The sequence below is a fragment of the Marmota monax genome, unplaced genomic scaffold (genome assembly GCF_021218885.2).
Source record: "Marmota monax isolate L192 unplaced genomic scaffold, Marmota_monax_Labrador192_F-V1.1 WCK01_AAM20220418_F8-fsc00001, whole genome shotgun sequence".
In the NCBI taxonomy this organism is placed as follows: Eukaryota; Metazoa; Chordata; class Mammalia; order Rodentia; family Sciuridae; genus Marmota; species Marmota monax.
The window spans coordinates 36780132-36808002 of NW_026693777.1; the positions used below are offsets into that span (position 1 = coordinate 36780132).

Below are 27871 nucleotides of genomic sequence, written 5' to 3' on the forward strand. Positions count from 1 at the left end.
TTACTTATCTATAAGTGGAATTTGAGCAGGGTAGATGTAAAGATTTAAGGAGATATTGTATATAAAATGACTATCATCATTTAGCTAATGTTTCAATAAATAAGAATAAATCAGAGTTTCCACAAATTATTATTTCTAGATAAAAATTTGAAGGGAAAAATCAGTTTAAAATAACTTCTTACCTACCGACTTGCAAAAAGTTCCAAATCACACCAAATCTCAATGTCACTGGGGATCCAAATCCTCTTATGAAAGGCTTGCAGGTTTAAACTGTAATCATTAATGGTTAGACACTTATTTGGGGCAAAACATCGTGCCTTGGTTTCAAGGTCCCTACTGAATCACCAGCACAGAAATAGTGGTAACAAGATCTTTAATTCTGCAGTTTTCACCCAAGCAGACAAGCTCCCTTGTGAGGCCCAGGCCCCTTGACATCCGGACTAAGTCTTTCTTTTCCTGATGGCTAAAGGTCTTTGATCATTTTCTGGTAAGCCGACTTAGCTTTTACCTCACAGTAGTCAAACGAATTTACCCGGCAGTTATGACTAAATCACGGTTTGGAGCGGAGACAGGGAGGGTGGGCTGGAGATGGCTGGGGTGTGTGTGCGCGCGGGGCGGGGGGGTGTTGACATAAGGGTTTGTGTTTACGCGTGGATTCTATTTCTTCAGTTTTCCTCCTTTGTTAGTTTGAGCAGTTAGGATGGAGAACGGTTGGGCTGAGCGTGCCGGGGCAGAGGGCGCCGAGCAGACCGCTGGAGCCGCAGTCCTTGCCCCTCCGTGGAGGTGAGGGAACCTTTGAGACAGAGGGCGTTCCGGACCCCCATTACTTCGAACCATCCAGAGCCAGAGAATGGGCCCTGAGAGGCGCCCGCGAACGGGCAACTGGGCACATGGCGTCAGGATTGGTGGTTGCCCTGGCTTTTCACCTTAGACCTAACCTAACGACCACCGCCCCCAACCCAGCAGCCGGAACCTGGAGGTCCCCAGTGGCAGCTCGGAGCCCCCAGCCAGGCCTAGCGGCTCGGCTATTGATTGGACGCCTTCGCCTCCCGCCCCACCTTCCCATCCACCGCCCAGAACCGCTGCAAGTTTCTATTGGGCGTGATCGCTGCCAATCAGTCCACTGCTCACCTCCCCCAAACAGCCAGTCCGGCGGGCGCGTGCTAGGGAGGCGGTGCCTCGGGTTAGGGGCGGGGCCTCGGCGCAGGACGGCGCAGCAGCCTCTTCCAGCTCTGGCTCTGGACTGGAGCTCAGCATCCTCGCTGCAGCCGCCTCGGCTATTACACCTGGTCAGGTAAAGAAAGCCAGTCTTCTTCCCGGCCGTCTGCCCCATCTCTTCTTCCCGACCAATGGCTCCACCTCCCCTGGCTGCAGATTTCTGTCAAATCGGTTATGCCCCATACATTATCTCCCTCTCCTGCGTTGGCTCTTCAGAGCTTCCCCAACCAAGCTACTCGGAAGTGCCTTGATAGGCACCCCCGGGGGTTACCCCAAAGCTCCTCCCTACAGAACTCCTGTCATTAATTCTCAGGTCTTAGTTTCTGACCCGCCAGTGCAGTCTCATTCTTGGCTTGGCAAAGGAAAGACGGAAGGGTTGGAGGGCTGGGGAGGGAAGGATGCAGTGCTTTATTTTGAAGCTGGAAGTGTTTAGCTTGGAGGTCGAGCACCGCAGTGGGATTGGATTGAGAACAAAATCGTTTAGTGATTCTGATTGGCAATGATTAGAAGGATATCTGTTGCTGCTTTGTGCTCCTATTTATAGATTTTCGTCGTTTTCATCATCTTCTTTATCATCATCATCATCATCATCATCACCACCACCACGACCACAACCATCAACAGCTTCTCTCTTCCTCCATCAGAGCTCTTCAGGTTCTGTAAAGGCAGCCTCTGTTCAGGCATGTAAGTGCTGGACCCCCCCCCCCCGCCTTTTCCCCCAAATAGCAAGCAAACCCTTATCTCCTGAGGCCACAGCCAAGCCCTCAGTGAACTCAAGGACATGTAGTTGGAGAAGAGTGAGAGTGGGGTGGCAGTGATTTTCCTTATCCCCAGTTGCAGTTGAAATTGCCAAAGGAAAAGCAGTATTTTAATCATTCACATTTTGTCTTGGTGACTCTGGAGAGTTTGACATTGGCATTCACACACTCCTGATGGGCTGAATGCAGAGTCTTGGACCTATCTATAGACCTGTGCAATGAGTATTTCAGTCATGGAGAGGTGAATGCCCAGACTCATACCATTAAGAGGTCCAGATCAAGCATCTAACTTTATCTCAGAGGGGCTCTAGTTACTACCGAAGCATGTTTATTGTCCATGTTTACATAGGTGGTATGTCTCATCATGTGCTATTCCACCTTGGGGGATCTGAGTTCCTGAGAGGGAGAATTAGGTTCGATTTCCCACACCAAATAGCAACTCATAGGCATATCACTGAGATTTGACAGTCATTACTCAGTTGTTTCCAGGGCTTACTGCAAGATCTCTTGGGTCTCAGACTTACTAACCCTCTTTCAGGAAGAAAACTATAAAGTTGAGGATTGCATAATAAATTAACTGTCACTGTGAAAGATGTTGCCTTAAGAGTATTCTGTGAATCCTAGGTCTCCTTGATCAGAGATATCTAAACATTATTCCCCTTTCAACTGTGTTACTATCTAGTGGCAGAACCAAAAAGTAAAATGTTTTTAGAGAGACTGCAGTAACTAAGAAGTAGTGGCATCACTGGGGGGATATGATGGACAATGGTCAAGAGGCAGTATATCATAATGGCTAAGCTCATAAACCTGTCAGACATAATTTGAAATTCTGGACCAGTAATTTACTAGCTAAGTGATTTTGGCTCTTGAGCTTTAGTTTCTCATCTCTAAAATGGGAATAATATTACCTGCCTCGTACAAGAAGTTGTGTGTACTAAAGAAAATAATGTAAGTAAAATGCTTAGTAATTACTGGCAAATAATAAGTGGAGAACTAATGTTAACTGCCATTAATGATATTAGCCAAAAGGGATAATAAAGACCTTAAAAGTGTGCATTCTTTCCTACTTAACTTTCCCCAACCCTTTTAGGTCTCAGAGATAATGCAAAGGGGGATGGTAGTCTTCAGATTCCTCATAGGACTACATCTTGCAAGGGTGACACTGACTGAAGTAACATGTGTTGGGATAGAAATTTCTCTTACCAGCACGAGTCCTTATCAAGGTCTCAGTTAAGATGCATTAAAGATGCAGCTTTAGAGACAATTTCTGGGCCTCTGGGCCTATCTTAGGCTGTAGCTTTCTCACTGGATGCTCAGTGCACTGATTTAGTTAATTGTGCTTTTTATGGAATCATTAGTGAATGCATTGGCTTCTGCCCAGAGGAAGCCAAAGTGCTTTTCTTCAAATGTTCCTGGGAATTAAACTCTTAACTTGCCAACGTGGAAGAACTTATATTTTACAGTATTTTTCTTTTCTAATATATTTCTCCTTATTCATATAGAAAACAGAAAGCAATCACTGAACATCTCTGTGGATCAATTCTCTCATTCTGAAAAGGCTATTAATAGTTCTATCCACTTGTGGAGGAGTATTTGAAATTTAGAGTATTTTTTTCAGTTATATTAGTTAAGATCCTTTCTGATATATGGGATAGAAACTCAGCAGAAAAAAAAAATCTTATGCAAAAATAAGCATTTTTGGTTTTCCTAACTGAATAAAAGCAGATTCAAATGTCTGAATTTCCAAGCTGGTCTACCTACAGTTGGGTTTTAAGATTCAGAAACTTTCAAAGTTTCTGTCTCTTTGTCTCTTGATATTTTGTTTCTTCTATCTAGCTTGTTCTTTTTTCTCTGTGTTGGCCTTATTCTTTTATATCATAGACCCTGTTTTATCACCTTCATAAGCTCTAGATTCACATCCTTCTAGCTTTGTTACCCAAAGACAGCTCCTTTCTCCTCTACCTCCAAAGTGAAAAATCCCAGAAAAGAAATCTGATTGATGAGGCCATGGTCATGATTGTAATCTGTGTAGACTAAATGCTTTGACCAAGGGAATGGGGTTCAGTAGGTTCTATGATTTTCTGAGAGTGGGTTTCATATCCTGGTCTTCCTCCATATGCAGATATATAGTTGATAGCGCTATCCCCAAAGGAAGGGGAGTGAGAAGAGACTCTACTTTGATGTGATGATGCTAAACACCCTTGATAGAGGATGGAGAAGCCCACCTCTCTTAACACATATACCATGTCTCAAAGTCTAATCTTATGTTAAGGCTTTTGGCTTATGCATGTCATTCCAAGCTGTAGTGTTTCAGATGACCTTAAAATTCTATGTGTGAAAATTCATCAGAGATATTTAATAACATGTAGTGATTCCACTGTTGGTAGTTGGATCATGTTTGGGGGTTACTCATAATCTGTTGTTGGGCCCTAACCCTTAATAACAGTCATTATTTTTAGAGGTACATAGTCTCTATTAAAAAACAAGCTTAATTCTCAGCAGGCCCCAACCTGTGTGTTGACAAAGTTACAGCTGTTAATCTGATTTGCTTGATCTTGCAAAGATGCTAAACCATGGGAATTGTGTTCTTGTACAGCAAATATAAGCTTGCACCAACAGGCTGGCCTTGTGAAGGAATTGACACATCCCTGAATTTGGCGCCTGTGTTAAAGTGCTGACAAAGCAGTTATTTGCATGCCCTGTAAAATAATTACCATGGTGGGAAGATGTAAAGAAAGCTTCAAATTTCCTTACCTTATCAACATGTAAAACAAAGATCTGGGGAATGAACATTTCTCTCTTATTTAGATTTTAGAGTCCTCTGGCTAAGAGTATAAAAATGTCCCAGAGTAGTTCAGATTTCTGTCCTTCTCTAGGCATTGAACATATACTGCCTTAGTGATGTGTGGGTGTTGGAAGGAGGGAGAGGGCTGGTCCTCTTTTGGGCCTCCTTATCCTTCCACTTTCCTGAAATGACCAATACTTCTGAAATTCTCTACAGGAAGCAGGCTTCTAGTTAAGTTCTTCTTCTTCTTTTTAAACCTGTTTTTTTTTTAATAGCCTTACTGTAATCAAAACTGATTTCTTTTGTGTTCCTTCTTATTAAGACCATGCTTAGTTCTCTTTTCCAAAGTGTCATAGATGGTTATTAAAGATCAACACTCTCCAAATTAAACACTTTTTCTTTTGGTATTCCAAGTGACAAGATATTAGGAGAAATATTTTGAAGGTAGGCAGGATGCATCAGCATTTGTCTTGGCCGTCAGGATCTGGACATCAATTGAGAAGGAGCAGACACTGCTAAAAGGCTGACTGGGGAGGGGAGATAAAAGTAGAGCAACCATTATGTGGCTACTCTAAGGGCCTAGTACTCTCATATCTTCCCTAGGCTTTTCATGTCAGATAAGAGTGCTCTAAGCTCTGCATGCTCTTATGAAAGAAGCACCTTAGTAACCAGAAGACTGATACTTTTAAAATCCATCAAAGAGAGCAATGCTATTGTTAGCCCATGTTTGCTCCATTTTTACCCACATAAGTTTTTATACATACTCATCCAGGTTCAGATGCTTTCTCTCACGAAATCCTTTGTGGAACATGGAAAGCAAAATACAGGTGTTTAAAAAAGAAAGAGAACCTGCCTCCCCAGTGGTCTACTCACTGTGGTAATTTTGGGGAACTGCAAAGTTCCCCAAACTTTGATATTTGCACAAATGAAGTTATATGGAATTGGTTGAATGAATCACATCATTCATGTGACTGAGTGAGAACCCTTCTGAAGAGGACACATGTGATCATAGTACTGTCTCATGTTCCCCAAGAGCTCCTCTTCAGAATCCCAAGAACTCTTTCCAGGGTCTCAGTTTCTCCAAGTGCTACAGAGCAGAGTTTCTGCTCTTTAATGTTATAAAATTGATGAGCTAGGAAGGAGAAAGTATTTTGGAATAATTGCTGTCATCGTGTTTAATGGTATTTCTCCTCTTCCCATTGAATTACAACTTGGCAAATATTATGTTTAAATGTGTTCAGTGCCCAGGAGGCAGTAAATAAAATCTTTGCCACTGTTTCCAAAGGGTGCCTTGCTGCTCTGAATCATTCACTTACTGGAAGCACATCCTTGTGATCTTAGCCTTGTGCATCCTAATAAAGCTGATTTCTCACCATTACACCACAGGGTCCGTGTAACTTGTTGATGTTCTCTAATCTGAGAAAATTGTCCTCAAAGTCTATTCTAAGGGCAGCAGTGAGAATGAATTATATATCCCAGTTAAGCTCCTTCCTTAGGTTACTTATTCTGATCATAGCTCTTGTGCAATAGGCAAATGGTGCTCTGCTTCACCATAGATGAGGAAGTCAGGACTCAGAGAGGCTAATGTGCTCAGGGGTATAGGTCTAAATGGAATATGGGTAGTATTTACCTGATGGACTTGCATACTACTTTCTGTCTGTGCCCTAGTAAGCCACAGAGAACATTCCTGGCTTTAAATTTTATTTTTAAGCTTTCAAAGCAGGATAAACCATAAATATAATGCAGTATTGTGGGTGTGGATCTAGTGAAAAGCAGGGGTTGCTTTTATTTAAGCATTAAAATGGTCATCCTTTCCTCTTTTAGATGAAGGCATCCACTTTAGAAAATTTTCTAAGCCTAGCTTATATTTGGAAAGCTTTGCAAATAATTTTTTTAAAAGCCCACAGATTTGCAGAAAATGGAATTCATCTACAAAATTGGCATCAGTCCTGTTCTCATTTGCTAGTGTCCTTATATCCATTTATCTCTTTTCTTTTGTAGCATCATCAACATTTTACCTATAGAAAACAGGCAGGGCTTTTGTTCCCTCTCTTTTCTACCTATACAGCCGCCAAGTAAATATGATTAGAACACATCTCACATAACAGGGGGTATTGTCCTTGTGTTAAGGTCACTTTCTGATTTGCCTTAAGCTGGCCCTAATTTTAGGCTATAAAAACATCAGTTAATTTTTATGATTATTTGAAGAACTAAAATTCCAAAAAACTGCAGTGTCTTAAGGAAAACTAGCATATTGATTGTTTCTAGAAATAAACAACACTTTCTGAAACAGCAATATTTTGCATCTTACATCTTGGGTATAATTACTGTACCTAAATTATTCTCTATGTAGGTGACAAGATTTTTTTTCTCATACATGGAGAATATTGAGAGGGGAAACAAAAGTGATTTGCCCAAGGTCACACACATTCAGCTAAGAATAGATCCAGGTCACCAGACTCCCTGGGCTTTGTTCATTACATCACTCAACTTGTCTTCAGGAAGTAATATCCCTGATGACTACAAAAAACAAAGAGTCAACTCCCAGACTCAGCTTTTGGGGCTGGGCTTTTATTTTTTTTTTGGGGGGGGGTGATTTTTTTTCATCTTTGGTTGTAATCATAACATATCCATAGCTGCCAATTTGTATCACCATTTGTTAAATTCAAGAGCTTAATTAACATAATTTGTTAAGAATAACAAAATTTTAAAATCAAGAGCAAATGACAAACTGGAGAGCCAGTAAAGACTCTAAAATGGCTGTGAAGGGAACCACTGCCCAAACTGCATCTGAGAAGGAGGAGGGGTTAGGGTAGATATTTATAAAGGAAGCAGGGCCTGTGAGCTCTCTTCTCTAGGGTCCTCAAGCCTCCCTCCCTCCTTTTCTGATAACCCTGGGGAGATCATTCATATTTCATATTTCTTTAAGACTTTGCTTACCCATAAATCTCTCTTTTTTAAATATCCTTCCAGAAATTCCTTATGTTGTTCTAGAAATTTAGGATTTGAGAAAATCTAGAAATATCCATGACTATTTCTCTTTTTCTCCTTGTCACACAGCTCTCCTGATGCAATAAGTATCAATTCTGATACTTGTCTTATGGGGGGGGGGTTTCAAGCAAAAGGAGGGAATAAGAAGAAATAAGAATAAATAGATTAACATCTCTGATCATTACTTTCCTTTAGAAATACAACAATTTGGGGGTTTTGTCTTGTTCACATCCATTTTTCTTTCTCTAGGAACGACTTCAGTCTGCAGGCCTGGAGTCCCCTGCATGACCCTGTCCCTGATCAAGACTAGTTAAACCAGGAATAGAGAGTTGATCCAACCTGGGCCACATCGCTTCTCTTTCCCAAGTTAGTGTTTTGGGTTGGAGGATTACAGTGACTAGGAGTCACTGGAGTTAAGTCATAGGGAGGGAGGTGCAGCAGGGGTGGCCTGTGAACCTGCTGCAGAGGCCCTGGAGGCTCTACTTCCTGTTCCTCCTACTCTTGGCTTTCTACTCTTATTTCATAAAATTTTCCACAAATTTCATAAAATTAAATATGTCTGCTTTTTTTTAAGGTTTCCAAAACCAATTTTAGTTGCTTGCAATCAGAATTTAAGAATAGTCTCCAAAGTTGCAAAGGCAGAAAACTATGGTAAAGGGGAAACTGAAACTCAAGATAGGTGAAGGGATAGTAAGATAATGTCTAGCTATTTACTATGTGTTCATCTAATGTTTTAAAGTGACAGTTGTATGAATTATATTTGATCCTAGAACAAATTTTGGCATTTTTTTTAAAGGAACTGTTTTTAACTACCTTGTAAAGTAAAACTGTTGACCACAGATAATAGTTGGATGATACACAAGAATTTCCAAAAGTTTTATTGGTGCATTATACATAATAGTGGGATTCATTGTTGTATATTCACATAGCATAAATTAGTAAATTTAATTTCCTAGCCCCTATTTTCTCCTTCTCTACCTCCCTCCCTCTGGGTTCTGAGTCTGACTTATCTCACTTAGCATGATGTTTTCCAGATCTATTCATTTATCAGCAATGACATAATTTCATTCTTCTTTATGGCTCAGTAAAACTTTACTGTATATATACCACATTTTCTTTATCTAGTCATCTGTTGATAGGTACCTAGCCTGATTCCATAACCTGGTTTTTGTGTATTGTGCTATAAATATTGGTATGCATGTATAACTACAGTATGTTAATTTTAGTTATTTTGGACCAAGGATGTATAACTACAGTATGTTAATTTTAGTTATTTTGGACCAAGGATGTATAACTACAGTATGTTAATTTTAGTTATTTTTGACCAAGGATAACTGGGTCATATGGTGGTTCCATTCCTAATCTTTTGAGGAATCTCCATATTGCTTTACAAAGTAGGTGTACTAATTTGCAGTCCCACCAACAATATATAACTGTAGCATTTTCTCCATAGCTTTGTCAGTATTTATTGTTATTTGTATTCTTGATGATTGCCATTCTGATTGGAGTGAAATTAAATTTCAGTGTACTTTTTATTTGATACACAGGATCTTTAAGGATAAAACTGTTGCATTTGAGAGCTTACTGAAGAGGTTGAGTGCTTTGCTCAGGATGATGTCTCAGGAAACAAGTTGGCTGGTGGTATTTAAAGGGCAATTAGTCAGAAGACAATATGGATTTACTCATTGCAGTTTTGAAAGTAAGAACAAACACCACTGGAAAGAAATTAATAAAAAATACATTTTGGCTCAAAATAAGGGAAAAGCTTTTATAATTAGAGGTGTCTGAAATGCCACGAAGCCTTCCTTTTGGGATGGGTAACTCTTTGCTATAGAAGAATTTAAGGCAAGATGGGATGGCCATTCACGAGGGTTGCAATGAAAGAAAGTTCAGCTTTGGGAGAGAGATGGGATGGGTAATGTCTGAGTTTTCTTTAAACAAAGAACTCGATCATTTTTCCCTGTGAATATCACTAACTCCTAGACTAGAAATGCCAACCCACATTTTAATAGAGAGCAGTAATAGAGTTAAAGTACTTCACAAATAATTTTATGAAAAGTTTCTTCTTTCATTTATAAAAACACAGCATACAAACTTTCTTTGAGAGAAGACATTTCCCAAAAGTAAATGAAACAAAAATATATTTTCTATTCTCTAAACTGGAATTTACAGTGACTAAAATTATCACAGCTAGTGGGTCACCGAAATTGAAAATACCTTCTGTAATTTTAATGTAATAATTCAGAACTCAGCAGATTCTTTGAATTAGTCTAAGAAATAAATCAAAATACCAGGTTTTCTTTTTTATTATTGATAATTTATCTTGTATTGTCTGGAAAGCCTATATTACATTTTATCAAACCTAAATAATTATTGATTATAATTTTATACAGTTACACAAATACAAATTACATTTGTATAATTGCATAAAGAAAAATGCTAAGAAAAATTCTGCTGTGGAAACAAAGTATACATCTTAAAATTAATTAAATGCCATATATACATAAATACACTTTAAACATTTGTATAGTTAGTATCATTATGTGATGCACTGTACCTCGCTTTTTAAAAATGTGACAATATGTCCTGGAGAGCTTTCCATATCTGCATATGTTGCCACCTCATTCTTTTTATTATTTGTTCTTTTTAGATAAGCATATCAGCAGAGTATTTTGACATACAATACATACATGGAGTATATATTATTCTAATTAGTATACCATTTTTGTGGTTGTACATGATGTGGAGTTTCACTGTGATGTATTCATATATGAACATAGGAAAGTTATGTTCTATTTATTCTACTATCTTTCCTATTCTCCCTCCATTCCCTTCATTCCCCTTTGTCTAATCCTTCGAACTTCTGTACTTCTCCCACCCATTCACATATCTCAGAGAACATTCGGCCTTTGGGTTTTGGGTATTGGCTTATTTACTTTTAGTTTACAACTCCATCCATTTACCAGCGAATGTCATGAAGTCATTCTTTTTGTGACTTTTTAATATTACATTGTGTATATATAACACATTTTCTTTATTCATTCATCTGTTGAAGGGCATCTAGATTGATTCTATAGCTTATCTGTTGTGAATTGAGCTGCTGTAAACATTGATGTGGCTGCATCATTGTAATATGCTGATTTTTAACTCCTTTAGATATGTACTGAGGATTGGTATAATTAGGTCAAATGGTGGTTTCACTCCTAATTTTTTGAGGAATCTTCTACTGCTTTTCAGAGTTGTTGCCCCAATTTGCAGTCCCACCAGCAGTGCAGAATACCATACCAACTTTTCTCCCAAAGTATTTCCCCAAAAACAAAAAAGTTGCTATGGTACCTTTTGCCAAACCTAAACAGGTAGCTCAGCTATTTCATCAACCAAACATCAGGTAGAAGCTGGGTTTAACATCTATGTCATTGCTGTGTATTTCAGATTATTATTCCTATCTAGGTCTAGATTATTCCAATTTGTCATTTATGACAGCAAGCAAGTATTGACATTCAATAATAATAATGTCTTAAACAGGAAGGGACAAGGAAAGCCACTGAGGTTGAAAATCCTTGTCTTCAAGACTCCAGCAGACATAGTCTAGCATCATGAAGCTTTTTCATAATCTCTTAGTCTTAATGTAAAAACCCTAAAAAGTATAAACATATATGTGACTATTCATTAGCTGTATTTTTAAGTGGATTGGTTTATAAAGAGCAAAAGAACCCAATCTTTTCTGCCTGGCAAATGGTATTCTTAAAGTGATTTTAAAGATACCATTTGCAGCATAAGCAAAAAAAAAAAAATACTCTATTGTTTTTAGGTGTAATTAAAAGAAACAATCATAAATGTGAAATAGAGATGTGAAATCATTTTAAAGAAATAACTTCTTTGCAATAAAAAAGAAAAAATATATCAAGAATAAAATAACAATGATCTGTATTTCTGGTAGGAAGAATTAGCTACATCCTCAAATAATTTTACCTCATTTCAAGACATATTATTTCTTTAACAAAAATTCTCTATCTAAAAATAAATGATAATGAGTTTAGTTAAAAATAAATTATTGTTGTCATTATGATGTTGTATTTGTAAATTACTTTGTCCTTTAAATGGATAGTATCCATTTACTACCTTTTTGGGGATGATTAATGCTTTTGAATCTTCTTCCCCACCCCACCTCTTGAATATTGCTAAATGTATTTTTATTTCTATATCATTTATTTTATTACATTCTACCTTGTTCCATAAATATAATTTTAAGAGTTGTTCAGAGGTAGCTCTATAATTAAATGGCTTTCATACATATAACCTCCAGGTGTGATCTTGCTGCCCTTTACTTTCAGGTGTTTTACCTGCTGTTTGATAAGTATCAATCCACAACCTTAACATCATCATTCATAATCCCCAGTACACTGGGTTTCTGGAATTGTGTAAGTCATCATTATTCACTCACTAAGATGTTATGCTGTGTGCTTGGTGCCAGGTGTTACAGAACTTTAGAAATCCCGTGCTTAGTAACACAGTCCCTATTCTCAAGAGTGAGAGCAGCCCACATGTACTAAATTCCTGGTGTGTGAGCTCCATGACAGGTGTTTCATTATTTCTGTTTCCATTACAGGGCTGGCATTCCATAGACACTCAGTTAAGACATGATTAATTAAATAGGCCTCTATGTGTCACTATGGTAAGTGCCTTGAAGTTTGGATCTAATTTTGTCTCAACAACAAACTTATTAGATAGGCATTTATTGTCTCCATTTTATAGATGAGAAAGCAGAGTCTCAATAAGTCATTTCCTAAAGTTATACAAAAGGGTTTTATTTTAAAACTCTTTCTGTTTTTATGATACCAGGCTTGGATTGTGTATGTTTGATTTAATAGAGGAAAGAGGCACATGCACTGCTGATTAAAACTCAGTGGAGTGAGTAATATAACAGTGTCTGTAGAGTCTACAGGTTAAGAGACTGCTTGATGTTGAATCTCCATTCCACCATGCATTAGCTATCTGACATCAAGCAAGTGCTTCCATTTCTCTAAGCCTTGGTTTTCTATCTGTAAAATGGGGTTATAGTGGGAGGATTAAATGAAACCATTCAGATGAAATGCTTACATAATGCCTGTCTCAAGTTCTCAAGAAATAGTAGCTATTGCTATTATTTTTATAAAGTACTCAGGATTCTTAAAGGAAGGAATAATTTTCCACAACCTCCCCTCCCCCAGATTCCAGGGCAGGAGATATTTTTGCCTGTACTTTGTTGAAAGCATAGAACTTCAGGTGAGGGGTTGAAGGAGTCTTTGTAGAAAGAGAAACGTGAAACATGGAACCAGAGGTCCTGCTGAGATGCACAATATCTGCATTACCCTACGTAACTCCTGAAACTTACTTCTTTCACTGTGCTTCTAGAGAGTCTGCAAACAGGAGCATTTGTGTTCAGAGAGGCTGACTTGCAAACAGACCATCTTATCTTACTGGACCATCTTCCCATTGAGAAGGAGAATGAGTCAGTGTCTGTACCTCTCCAAGGAAACATGAGGTGGCAGGGCAGTTTTGGGGCTATTGGTTCAGGAGGCTGGGGGCCATCCCAGGCCAGCGTAATAGCAACTGGTGGCCCTAAGAAGGAGCCTTCAGCCTAATGTTCTAGAACAGTGTTTCTCAAACTTCTCTTCATTGTTCTTTTCCTTTAGACATTATTCACCTAATTATCTTCCCCTTGTGAAATGTTAGTACCACAGATAAACTGCTTATCCTTTTTATGTTCTGTTTGCTTGTCTCTGCTTTATACATTAAAATAATACAATTGTAATCCCCTTCTGAGGACCATCTTGAATGAACAACATTTCTGAGGTCCCTTTTAGGCAATCTGCTCTTCTGCGGCTGACCTGAAGTTGAAGGAGCTCGCTGCTGAGCTATAGAAGGCCACTCTGCTTTCAGTTGCACTTCCAATGATTCCTTCTAGAAAAGTAGTCTTGGAACTAATCTCTCAACTAGTCTCTCTGTGTCTCCATGCCTGCCCTTTCATATAAAGCAGCAGTTCAAGTGAACTTTTTAAAGTGTAATCAGATCTTTTCTCTTCCCTGTGTTAAAACTCTCCAGTAGCTTCTCATAAATTGGACTTAGGACAAAATTTAGACTTATGTCATGGGCCCTAAAGTTTACCTGATCCGGTTTCTGCCAGTCCCTCCAAACTTATCAACTGCCAGCCTGTGTGCGAGGGAGGTACTCTCATGGGCAGAACAAAGACATTGGATAGAAAGCCATGGGTATTTGCAGTGAGCAACTCTCTATGTGAAGGTGATATATAGAGGATATGGGTGGGTGCCAATAGCAGTGGCTACTATTCAGGGCACAGAAGAGGGAATTTGTCTGCTCTGGGAAGTGAGAAGAGACATCTCTGAAATAGTGTCAGTTGATAAAACTCTGATATAAAAAATGTTTAGGAATGAAACTATGTGAAATATGCAAAAAATGTTTGGGAGAGAAAGAATGTAAAAGAGCAGTGGCAATCATATTTTGTGCAGAAGGAATGGCATGTGTGGAACCCCCACAGCAGGAAGTTGTGGCCCGCATGTGAGCCACCAAAAGGTAACTGTCCCTGGGTGGTGCAAAATGAAGCTAGAAAAATAGATAAGGGTCTGACCACGTAGGGTCTTTCAGGATTTTAAGGGCTGATGTCTGTCTTAAGAGCAAGACACTGAAAGGTTTTGACGTGTGACTGACAAGGTAACACGGCGAGACTCTTTGTTTTGAAAAGATTGTTCTTCTTCAAGTGGGGACAAGTAGAGAATCTACAAGTTTGGAACAAGTTTGAAGTGGCAGGTTGTCACTGGCACTGGTTTGCCTGGACTTTGCTGGTTTTAGCACAGAAAGTTCTGCCTTCTGGAAACTCTTCCATCATGCAAACCAGCATATTGGTGTACTGTGCAGTGTGCAGGTGAAAGGTCATGGTTCTCTCATGGAAAATGTAAGATCTTCTAAAGGAATGGGGTCAGAATCATGATTCCCTAGTCTAAAAACCCCTTTGAAACGGCTTCCCCATATATATAAGCAACAGGCAACCTGGCAACATCCCCCTCTCCCCATGTGCAAATTGCTTCAGGTAAACCTTGCTTATTTTTTCTATACAGGCCTGGTGGCATCACAATTTTGACATCTCAACGCCTGAAGCTTGCCCAAGCAGAGGCCAATCTAGGTAAGAAGGTGGACCAAGTCATGGCTGGTCCCTTTGGCTCATGGTCAAGCTACACTCTGGTCCTGGGCTTCTCTGCAATGTCTTACTCCTAGCTTCTTGGTTGTAGCCTTGTTTTCCCTCTCACATTTTTATTCCTCCAGTTCCAATAAAGCTTGCTCTCTACCCATGCTGTGTTCAAGAGCTCATTCAGGTGTACCAGGAAGCTAGGAGAAAGACATTCCAGAGATGTCTCTTCTCACTTCCCATGAAGTGGATATTTCTACTCCTAGATTCCAAAGCTGCTTCTCCTGTCCACACACTTATCTAACTCTTCCTATTGTTTTTTTCTGGTCACTCAAGGCAATCAAAAAGAGATGAAGGAATAAAACTGCTGCTTCTACTCCTAACATAACTCTGCTCACTGTGTGCCAGGCACTCTTAAAAGCATTACCTATATATTTGTTAGTATCAGTATTAATAAGTGAATCCCTCCTTGGACAAATTTTTACTGAGATCCTGCAATTTTCTAGTTAATCGCCAACACTGGACATTGCAGTGGAAAAACTCTTTTCTGATGATTACATTCTAGTTTGGGAAGAGACCGAGAACTATAAGAATATGATGTGACAGATGACAAGTTCTGTGGAGCCAGATACATCAGAGAAAGGGACTTGAGAATGATGTTGGCCAGGGGCCCTGTTTCATATCAGGTGCCAAGGGAGCCTTTCTAATGATACATCATTTCAGCAGATACCTGCAGGTAGCCAGATACTGAGTCATAAAGATTCTGGGGCAGTTCAGGTAAAGGGAACTGTAAAAATATATTTTAAAATTTATGTTGGAATCTTGAAATCATAGCTTTTATTTTTCACTCCAGGGACAAGTCAAGTTTTCATAAATCCATTTCCCTACCCCTGTTTAGTATCTGGGAACATTTAAAAAAATCTTTTTTAAAATGATTTTTACATTAACTTGATTGATGGTGGAATTTTGATTATCAAGCTAGTCTTTGATTCTTGAACTTAACTTGAGCTGATTTTGTTCCTGATAATGATTTTATCATCTATTTTATTGTTGGGATTTTTGGAAAGTAAAGCTCAAGTTATCATTATCACTAATCATTCATGATAACCACAAATAATATCATGCTTGAATTTTCAGGCAAAGGCACACGTTGATTTTATATAATGATATTTTAATCCATTGTTTATTTTATATCTGCTGTTTTTAAAGGGTGTACTACAGGGAACACAAAGATGGTAGTGATGACAGTCCCTCCTTTTAAGGAACTTTTGATTAGATAGGAAAAATATGCTATGAAAAGTTCATTGGCAATAGGAAGCAGAGTGCATTGGGATTCCATTCCTGGATAATGAGGGTCTAGAGCACATAATAATACTTGCAATTATTTATATCACTCCTAGTACATAGAACCACATACCATGTTCTAGTTACGAATGAGTTATCGAGCAGCATTATTTGCTGTATTTTAGGGATGAGAAACTGAAACACAAAAAACTTACGTAGCCATCTTAGGATTTGAACTTAGGCAGTTGTAGGTCCTAACATTGTGCTGAGGGGTGGGAGAGAGGATACTCTGGTCCTTTACACTGTGAAGTATGGAGCGCAGAGCCTGATTTCATGGACATGGTTGGAATTGAGCCAATCATTGTGACAGAGATGGCCAAACAGGTTGGAGACTCAGAAAGGCATATGGAAACATCATAAACTGATTAGATCAAAAGATAAAAGCCCTACAAGGCCTCAAGTTTGAGATTTTTCTTTTATACATGGCCCAGGAGGGAGTGGTTATTGGCACCACTTCAGGTGGTACATGTTAAGTGTCAAAGTATTTGGACCAAAGCAGGGGAAGGAGCCTGAGAAGTGTTGGGGGGGGGGCGGTGGGGGAGAGGTGACTGTGGCCTGGGTCTCACTTAAATTAGCAATGACTGTTTATAAATGAAGGTGGAAATAATATGCCTTGATTAATTCATTCATTTTCACCCATGTTAATTTTATATGAAGTGCCATTACTTATTTTCAGTACTTCATTTGCTGTTCTTTTGGTTCTAGTGTTCCTAATGAAGGTTTGGCTTTTTTTCCCTCTATACAGCTTAATTTGTTATACCATTTAATTTGCCTGTTTCCTCCCCTTACTGTCTTGTTGTGTCTTTTGACTCTATAAGTGTGGGTTCTGGTCCCATGTTCCCTGAATTTACTGTCTATCTGGAGAGGTGATTTGGTGAGTGGTCTCTGTTCTCTGCAGGAGGATTATGGAATTGTACTGTAAATAGAGTAAAAGGCTATTTTACAGATGAGAACCCTGATGTGAAGAGAGGTTAGTGATTATCAAAGCCACACTTGAGTCCAAGGCTTCTGACTCTGAATAGGTTTCTTTTTCCTTAGTCTGTGCTGAAGGGACACTATGTCATGTGAAGACTAATAAGTTCCAGACCAGTTGTACATGGGTGGAGGCTCCATATTCTATAACTTAAGGAAGAGAAGTTAGAAAAGGAGAGAGTCTGTCTTCTGAATGAGACTGGGGACCCTGTCAGTCCTATAAAGGTTCTTGAGAACCTAGCTCTGGGTCAGACCACCTAAATTCCAATCCCAGTTCAGCCATTGCTACCTGTGACACCATAGACAAGGTCCTTACCCTCTCTATGTCTCATTTTCTTCCTTTTATAATGGGAACAATAATATTACCTACGTTATGGAATTTTTATGAAAATTGTGTTAAAACATGTAAAACCCTCAGAAGAATGGCCAGTATATATGGCAAGTGATCAATAGGTGATAGTAATTATCTTAACTATTTAAAGACAGAGTATTTCTTCATCTTTTGCTTAAGAACCAATGCTTAAAAATACTTTTTGTATCACTAAGTGGCACCTTGGCTGCAGGCAGCAGTAGAAGGACCTCATTAATGCCAGGAAGACCCTGTCAGTGCCTCTTCTGTTTAAGTGAAGCTGGAGTTCTTTTCATTAAATGACTTCATTGCCTGTCATTCTTTTTTTTTTAATTTTCATATTTTTTATTTATGTAAATTTTTTATTTATATATGACAGCAGAATGTATTACAATTCTTATTACGTATATAGAGCACAATTTTTCATATCTCTGGTTGTATACATAGTATATTCACACCAATTAGTGTCTTCATAGATGTACTTTGGAGAGTAATGATCACCACATTCCACCATCATTAATTACCCCATGCCCCTCCCTTCCCTCCAACCCCTCTGCCCTATCTAGAGTTCATCTATTCCTCCCATGCTCCCACTCCCTATCCCACTATGAATCAGCCTCCTATATCAAAGAAAACATTCAGCATTTGGTTTTTTGGGATTGGCTAACTTCACTTATCTTTATCATTATCTTCTCTAACTCCATCCATTTACCTGCAAATGCCATGATTTTATTCTCTTTTATTGCTGAGTAAAATTCCATTGTGTATATATATATGCCACTTTTTTTAAACCATTCATGTATTGAAAGGCATCTAGGTTGGTTCCATGGTTTAGCTATTGTGAACTGTGCTGCTATAAACATTGATGTGGCTGTGTTCCTGTAGTATGCTGTTTTTAAGTCCTTTGGGTTTAGATCGAGGATGATTTTGGTTTGCATTTCTCTAATTGCTAGTGATGATGAACACTTCTTCATGTATTTATTAATTGATTGTACATCATCTTCTGAGAAGTGTCTCTTCAGGTTTTTGTCCCATTTATTATTTGGGTTATTTGTTTTTTTTGAGTTATTTATATACCCTAGAGATTAGTACAGCCTGTCATTCTTCATCGACAGCATGACCTTGAAAATGAGAATATCACATGATGGCTAATACATTTAATCAAAAGCTAAATGGCTTGTAACTGGCCATATTTTGAGAATGAATTTTCTTAGGGACAGAAAGAAAGTGTTACAACTAAGGGAAAGGAAATGTGAAAAGGCTGGTTAGAGATGCTTAAAGACAGACTATCCAACTAGAACAGTGCAGAGGAGAATGCCTGACACATAACGGGCACCTCATGAGTGATTTTTAAATGGAAAATATACCATTTGTTCTGGTGTTCCTCCAACTAGCTATTTCTCTCAAACCGCCCTCAGTGAAGTCTGTGTGTCTCACATTTTTACATGCTAATCTTGATAGAATTTTCATATAAATTGCTTATTTAAATAAGCTAATGTTTATGAGATTCCTTCAAAAACTATAAGGCACTGTGCAATTTTGAGGCACTGTACCCGATGGTCATATTCAGTTCAACTCTGATAATAGTAAATATTTCATATTTCAACTCATTTGAGAGGATTCAAATATGGGTGACAATTTCTTACATGATTTTTTTACATCCATGTGAAAAATTCTAAGTATGTGTGTTGCGGGGGGGTGCAGTGGTATTTTTCAGGGTGTCTCTGCTTTGCTGTGTACTAAATTTTTGCTATGCTATTCACCTAGCTGTTGTCAGGACACAAATATAGAGCAAGGACCATGTAAAGTGTTCTGTGTTTGATTTCTAAAGACACTTCTTTTTTTAGTCAGCTATTTTGCTGCTGTGACCAAAAGATCCTACAAGAACAATTAGGGAAGGAAAAGTTTATTTGGAGGCTCATGGTTTCAGAGATCTTAGTCCATAGACATCCAACTCCATTCCTTAGGGCATGAGATGAGGCAGAAGAACATGATGGTGGAAAGGTGTGGTGGAGGATAGTAGCTCAGGACATGGAACCAGGAAGCCGAGAGAGACTTCCCATGGCCACTGATAAAATATAAACTCTAAGAGCACACTCCTCAGCGACACCCGCCATTTTCTCCAGCCATACCCTATCTGCCTACTGTTGCCACCCAGTTAATCCCTATCAGGACATTAATGCTCTGATTAGGTTAAGGCTCTCAAAACTCAAAACATTTTACCTTGAACTTTCCTGCACTGTCTCACATCAGTTTTGGGGGGACACCTCATATATAAACCATAACAGTTCTTTATTTAGATGCAAAGAAAAGGGGAATAGATGCAGAATAATAGAAGCTGTATGTCATCTTGAATTTCTTACAAAACAAAAGTAGTGAAAGGAAAAAATAGATGGCATGATTCTTAAACTACTGACGGCATTTTTTTTCCCAGAATATCATTTATCTCCTAGAAATAACCTGGGAAGTTTCTATCACTGAGACCCTAACTCTTGAAGAATAGTTTCTTCCTCTGAAAGGAATATAGCTTTACTAATGAACACAGGCATGTGGAAAGGAAAATTCACTCCATCTGAAAGCTCTTCTTATTATAATGGGATCCCCACTGAGCCTCACAGGTTACGACCCAGATTTTGAAACAGAAATCCTGATATAATTGGTCCATTGCACTTTGCTTTTGAAAACCGTAATGTAAATTGTGGAAATATTTTTGATTGCTCAACTATTGTGTAAGTTGAAATATTGGTCAGTTGTACACAGAGATCTTGTCATTAGTGACATTAGTAGGGGAAAGTAGTATAGAAGAATATGAAAAGAGATCCTATGCTCCTGAGAATCCAGTAGCTAATATTTAGCTGGATACTCTTTATTTATCCCTTAAATATTGATGGATCAAATTTATGTATTGAGGAATTAAATGATCCAACTAACTGAATCAAGAAAACATAATAATTATTGGAACCTATTTTTTGGTGGAAACTAAAATTTTATGATTTTAACTATTATGGAATATAACTTAAGACATCAGAAATTATTTGCCTTTCCAAGAAGTACACATCCCAAAACACACACACACACACACACACACAAATGCTCTCTCAGGATAGAAGTGGTTTTGAAGGCCAACTCATCCAAGCATTAGCCTTCATGGAGGTAAAATCAACAGGCCCTGGTCATGGTTTAGAATCTGAAAAGGAAGAAGTATTAAGCAAGCCCAATTGACCTGTAGAACTGGATGGATAATTTTAATTTCCTTCAAATAGTCATTAAGTGCATTTAAAATGCTCAAGAGTAAAAAGCTTTCCCTATGACCCATTCCATTTGTATACATTTTATTTTCTTTCTTCAAGATACGAGCCATATTTAACATGGGGTTTCTTCTTTTTCATTTTCTTTTCTCTGTTACTTATCTCTTTTTCATCATATGTTGCTAAGAGCCATAGCCAAGTAGTAATGATGCATGGCATTTTTGGTTGAAAGGTGACACCATTGAGATGATATGATTATGTTAAGATCTGCATTCAAATGGATATTAGACCCCTGCTGTCCACCTCGGCCTGCTACTTTGGAGCTCTAGCGGGATTCCAAAAGAGTTCCCATTGGTTGGGAAAGTGCGGGTAGGAGGGAATTCCGGAGGAGGGATTTCCTGTTTGGAGTAGTGTGGCCCGGGAGAATGCTGCATGTGTGGGTCGGCATATTTCCCGGGAGCATACAGGGCATTGGCGGGAGTTTCAAAAATAAAGTTTGTTCCTGTTTGAGTGGCTCGTGATTTTGTGCCCAGCCAGACTGCGGCAATATGTAAACTTAATCCACCAATTACTTGTGTATGAGTTCCAGGGAAGCCCTATTAATTATAATAATAATAAGATGCTATTATGTGGCTCCTTAGTTATTTTCTATTTATGCAGGACTTTATCCAATTCTTAAATCCTCCCTGTTATTTCTTAGGGTCTTGTGTGCGCTCAGCAATCAGATCAGTCATGCTCTGCTCCAGCCTCCTCCTCACAGCACCCGTCCCTGGGCTTTTTACTATTGGTTCCCTCAATGAGAACAGCCTCCTGGACAGGGGAAATAGCTCAGTGGTAGAGTGCTTGCCCAGCATGTGAGGTTTAATCTCTAGCAGCAGAAAAGAAACAACAAATAAAAGCAAACAACAATGCCCAATTGGGCACAGCAGGCTTCTGTAACAGACTTTTTGAGTCCTTAGAGCACTGAAGGAGGTGGCACATAGAAGAGAATGGCCTTTTGTTGCACACTGAACATCCTTTCTCACTGGGGCCCTGAAGCAGAACTGCCTGATACTAAGGTCTTGCAAAATCTTTTATGAACACAAAGAAATTTGCTGCCTTCTTTCCTATAAGTCAGATCTTGTCCTTTTCTCACCATTGCCTTCATCTTTCTTGCCTCATACCTCTTCCCTACAGCTCCCCCTTTCCTCCAGATTCAACAAATGTGTCCTCTTCCTCCTTCAATCCCAAGTACATCTCCCTGACTGCCTACTCCTTTAATAGGAATCTTTGTCCATCAGTTTCACAAAGAGGTTGAGTAGGCTGGACTCTGGTAGATCCCCCTGACACACATCCTTGTCTTGTGGGATATATGATGTGCTATTATCAGAAAGCCTCCCTGGAAGATCATCCTCATGTTTACTGTGATAGTTCTATGATCTGGCTCTCCTTCTTCCTCTGTCCTGCCCTCTTCATCCTCAAAGCTACATTCTTAAATTCTCTGTCTTTTATATTTTCTTCACCTTTATTGAAGTTATCCACATTCTCTTTTCCCTTTTCTCAGTTTTTAAAATCCTTCCTTATAAGCTGGAATACTAATGGTCTTCAAGCCCAACTTACTCTAATGGGCTGTACTGAGAGGACTATCGACTTTGGAGTTATATTGACCTTGTACAGAAGCCCAACTCTGCCACTAGCTGCTTCTGAAGCTCATTTACTGTGATGTATGTACAAAATGAGAATAACAAACTTCTGAAGCAGAAACTAATTACTAGGGTTAAATGAGCTAAAAATTAAATAGAATTTCCAACTCACTGTCAAACCGCATAACCAATATCTTTCTCCTCATCTTCTTTTCATCCCATCCCTTGATGACTCTGCTGTGCTTGGCTACACACCTGGCTGTGGCTCAGCTTGTGAAATCTGCATAACATTCCCACAGCATCTGTCATGCCTTTCTTCATCTTGCTGTTCTACTTCCAGAAAGCTGAGTATAGCAGTGGCCTTGGCCTTGGCTTCCTCAAAGAAACTTAAGTTAGGGTAAGGTTGATCATTTACTTATAAATCCACATGTTCCACCTTTTTATACCTTAGTAATGGCATGAAATTTTCATTATAACCATAAAATCTCTGAGCACCGTAAAGGTAAAACACATTTGTCTTTTTTGGATCAGGTGTCTAAACACTATGTTTGCCTTATGGTATTGCATAACTCATCATGTTTCTAACTGTATTTGTGAACTGCATTTTGTATATTTTCTTAAGACATCTTAGAATGAGGAAGCATTAACCAGTTATAGTATATTAGTGATACTTTGGTCTGGGAAGGCAATTAAGATGGAAGAAAAAATAGGGAAATGTTGGATCCTGTCAAGATTAAAAACAAACAAAAAACCCCATAGTTCATTTTCTCCTCCATTAATAATTAAACTCTAAGAACCATTAATGGAATTGATATGCATTGAAGTTACTTATATTATGGATGTCGGCCTTTACTAAAACATTTAATGTTATAAAACATGGTTTTTAGAAGAAAGAGTTGATTGTTGAAAATTTATTTGTTTCATGGAGATCATTGTGCTAAGTGAAGTGAGCCTAACTCAAAAGAATTGGATGTTTCCTCTCCTATGTGGAAACTAGAGGGAAAAAGGACATCAGGAAAGTGGAAGGGAGACTGGTAAGATAGAAGAAGGGGAGCAGGGGGAGGGAGAAGGGCACAGGGAGGTATTAAGGCAGCGAAATTGATCACATTATATAATATATAGTACCAACATGTCACAGTGAAATCCACCATCTGCATAATTAAGATGCACTAATAAAATATGGAAACTAAAAATTTATTTGGTTCAATAGGTCCCCAATCAGCCAAAGGGATATTTCTGCTTATGATGTCAGGCCCTTTCAAACTTGCTTTCTTGATAAAACTTGATCTCTTAATCCATATAGAATTTTCTAACTGGAAAATTGATTCATCGCGCAAGCTTGTGTCTACTTTAGAGAACACTGTTACTTACAGGTGGCCTCATCTGGCTCACAGATTTATTTAGCAATCTGGGAGATAAAATAATGTGCCAATGGTACTTTTTATTCAAGGCTATAACAACAATAACAACAACAATAGAAAAAGAAAAGAAAGCCCTTTTATGAAAGGCTGGAGCCCCAGGCCTAGTTTCCTTCTCACTCTTCATTCCTAATACTAGTGCCAATGTATTTACTGTACTTATATATTTGCTTTTATTTCAATCTGTCTTTGAAACTTGCCAGAGACAATATAAATCTTTCTATGCTCAGAGTCCTTTCATTCCCAGGGATTCCCTGACATACTGGCAAGGGAATCACTCTTCCCACCACTCTTCCCATTAAGAATAGAAATGACAGTCATTTGTCTCAAAACTCAATTTCTGTTTTTCACTAGATGGATTTATTTCTTAAAATTAGAAGTTTTAGCAATATCAAAACCAGAAATATTTCTATTAAACTATTATATATTTTTCAAAGAATTTTCATCTATTTTTGGATATATTTTAAAACTCCAGGAAAACAGGTTTCTAAATGTGGCATGAGGCTACTCTCTAGGACAACTGTCTATATCACAAACTTTGGTTTTTACATTATTCTGATAGATAGTTTTGTTCTCCTTGATTCTTTTAAATCTGCCATTTAAACAACTGAAAATTATTATTTCTGATATAATATCCTTTTTTATATTTTTTCTTTCTATTGCAATCAAGTAATAGATTTTTGAAAATTGATTTATGGAATCACCTGGAAATGCTTCAAAAATCAAATGAAACTGTGAAAGAATTGTTAGACACCCATGTGATATCTCCAGCTGCAGGAATTGTGGGTGTGTTTTTGCATAAAGTCATGAGACTGTGAGTGGTCATCCAATGGGGAATTCTTAGAGTTGCTGTTTATTGAAGACAGTGTTGTTGATCCCAAGGTGGCACTCTCCCCTTTGCTAAGCCTTTGGGTCAGAACATACCTGCTGTGTCATAGACAGTCTCTATCTTAGCAGTTGTTGGAATGAGGAATATGATGATAATAATTTCCCTCAGTGACTGAGACTTTAAATCTTTTAAATTCTGATGCCAAGGGAAAAGAAATAGTTAGAGATAGTTTCTGTATTACCATCATAACTTGCAGCCTTAAGTCAAAAGTGGAATTGGTTTAAATGTTTGAGCAGACATAGTTCAACTGTCCACATTCATAGCTGATTCCATCACAAGGGGGACTGTGCCAAAGGTGGGGGTGCTCTGATCCTTTTTAGTATATCCTCTATGGTAGCAAACCATTGATATTCAGTCATAATCCTCTTACTTCGCTTGAGGCAGATGTAATACTGATGTCCAACTTCTACCTTTCTCTTTTTAAGAAATCTACTGTAAGAGACATTTTAAGTAGATAAACTACTGCAGGACATGGTGGAACATGGTGAGCAAGTTCTTCTCCGGGCTGTAGCAGAAACATTAAACCAAGGGCACTAGTTTTTTTCAGGACAAAATAGAATTTCTAACAGGAATGTGTTAAACATTGTATGTTCTTTTTCTTTGTGGTCAAGTAATTTATATTCTGGTTAAAGGGTATATAGATTATGGTGCTACCTGCTTAATAGAAACACTATGCTAATAGTCTTTTTCTAGGAGAAGGAATATAATCCTTTGTAGTGAACCTTACATCCCCAAAGGGCCTTCCATAGCAGATTTAGTTATTTATGCCTGAAGTTTTCAGAAATACAATATGTTGTAACTTCTATATGTAGACCATCTTAAGGTAGGTAGAATTCAAGTTCTAGTTCTGTGACTTAATAGCTTTGTGAGTTTGGGCATGTTACCTAACCTCCCTAAGTTGATGTGGTTAAGATGGGACTATTGCTAGTACCTACCTCTTAGACTGTGAGAACTAAATGAATGAGGCAGGGGACACACTTAGTCTAGGGCCTAATCTGGTTAAGAACTCATGAAGGTTTGGTGAATATTATCTTCCTCTTCCACTTCCTCTTCTTCCACCTCCTTATTAACAGCAAAAATCTGCTTACCTTTTTAACTCACACCTATCTTTAATTTTTATTGCTTCTCCTCAAATGTTATCTTCCTGCCCCTTGATTATGAGCTTGGCAAATAGCAGTGGGGACTGTAGCTGTCCTTGCTGGATTGACTTGCAGTGCCCCAAACTCATGGCCACTGCTCTCCCCACTGGGCTGCCCTGTCCTGGTCTACCCAAGGAGATCCTCTACTTAAGCACTCTATACGACAATGAATATCTTGCAAAATGTCTCTTACAGTGGATTTGTTAAAGTGACACTAGATTAATGTGAAGAAGGGACCTTCTTTGATCCCTATGGCAAACGTAAGAGTTCATTGAACTCTTAATACCGACAAGTCCCCTTAAACAACAACAGGGTCAAAAGGAGAAGCAGATAAACCCATAAAACTGTTGCCTATAACTTATAGCCCTTATAGAATACTGAATATTTAACCAGACATACAATGCTCCCCAAAAGATATCTACTTCAAGATTTAATAAAGTCATATTAAATGGGAAAGCTTCACTAAGGAGTGGCTTTGCCCACTTGCTTCATTCTGTGTAGTGCAGCATTGCATTTTAAATCCTATCCAATGGTAAGTGTTGGGTTTTTAAAAATGTTATTTTGTTTCTTGGTCTTTTTTTTTTTAACTGACTGTCAGCAGTGGTGGGATAATGATAAGAGAACCATACTAGAGTCCAAGTTGCATGTCTGTTGTTCACTAGTCATGTGACCAGGGGCAAGTCACTTAAGAGTTTCTGGTTTCCATTAGCCTCCTGTGAGTACCCTGAGAGTGACAACATCTGTTATGTTTTCCCTAGAGGGTAGTTGGGTGTCTCAAATGAAGTTCCATCCAAACAATCTTTCTTCTGAAAGTTTTATACAGATGTTCTATTACTGTGGTCTGTCAAGTACTGGTAGAATTTATAAAATCTAAACACACACAATGTGAAACAATTGGGTTTTCTTTCAACAGAGGTGGCTAGTGGTGGGTAGAGTAGGGGGATATCAGGGCAACTTCCCCTCTGAGTTCACATGTTCCTCCCCTCCTCAGAGGCTGTGCTTTGTGGCAGACCTTCAAGTAAGATATACCCTCAAGACACCCTGCCTGAGTCCTTGATCCTTTCTAAAATGGTACCGAAAATGTCTGTTGAGCAGAAAAGCCAATTTAAACCTCCTTGTTGGGTCTAATTGGAGAATTATTGTTCAAAAGCAAGTTCCTTAATCTGGAAATGCAGATTTCACTTAACATATGCAATGATTGTCCCTGATTTAAATTTCCCATTAAAAAAATATATTCCACAGAATGAGTTCACATATCTGAACAGAAATACTTCTAATTTTTGAAAGGAAGCTATCTACAATCTTAACTAACTGTGACATAGAATGTACCCAGCCTACCCTTGTTAGATACTCTATAGTCAACCATTATTGGTAAAGCCTTGAGCATTCAATAAGTAAGAATCTCATATCTACTTCTTTTTTTCAAATTGTGGGGAAAAGATTTATTCTTCAGTGTGCTTAATGTATCTTACCCATATGATGATACAAATCAGGTAACAATATGAACCCAGATGTGTTGAGTATCTCCAATTCCTAAATTCTCATGGAGATCAGATGGGAAACTGGTATTCATTTTTTTCTTATGTGATGTTGCTTTTGGGAGGTGAAGAAGACATGAAGAAAGGATTCCCTAAAGTCTTTGAAAGGCTCTTCAAGGTTGACAGCTTGTAACTGAGCAGACTGTTTCCTAGATAAAAAAAAAAAAAGAACAAAAGAAAAAGAAGCCCTTTTTGTTCCCCTTTTATAGCTTTCTATGACTTTGGCTAAGTCTTTATTGACTAAAATAACCCTACTGACCAAAAGTTGACCTCTGTTTTTTAATAGAGATTTGCCAGTATAATGAGACCTAGCTGGAAGCATTGGTCATTTCATGGTCAAGTCAGTTTCAAAGGCAGGAGTATAGCATCTGCAGTGTAGACTGGTTTAATGCTTCCCTTCTTGTGACACTGTAAGAA

The 27871-nt window shown here is 38.4% G+C and overlaps 1 protein-coding gene across 4 annotated transcripts in view; it reads left to right on the plus strand.

Moving 5' to 3' along the window:
* Positions 1 to 1179: 1179 nt before the first annotated feature.
* Fmn1 (formin 1) overlaps positions 1180 to 27871 on the plus strand; it is a 401580-nt gene continuing 374888 nt past the window's right edge. For 3 of the 4 annotated variants that reach the window (XM_058584664.1, XM_058584665.1, XM_058584667.1), the window contains exons 1-3: positions 1180 to 1294; positions 1763 to 1902; positions 14868 to 14932. The gene's annotated coding sequence lies outside the window, so the exon portion shown is untranslated. Of the gene's footprint in view, positions 1295 to 1685; positions 1903 to 14867; positions 14933 to 27871 lie in introns of those variants that run through there. The other variant, XM_046461452.2, reaches the window with a different exon arrangement.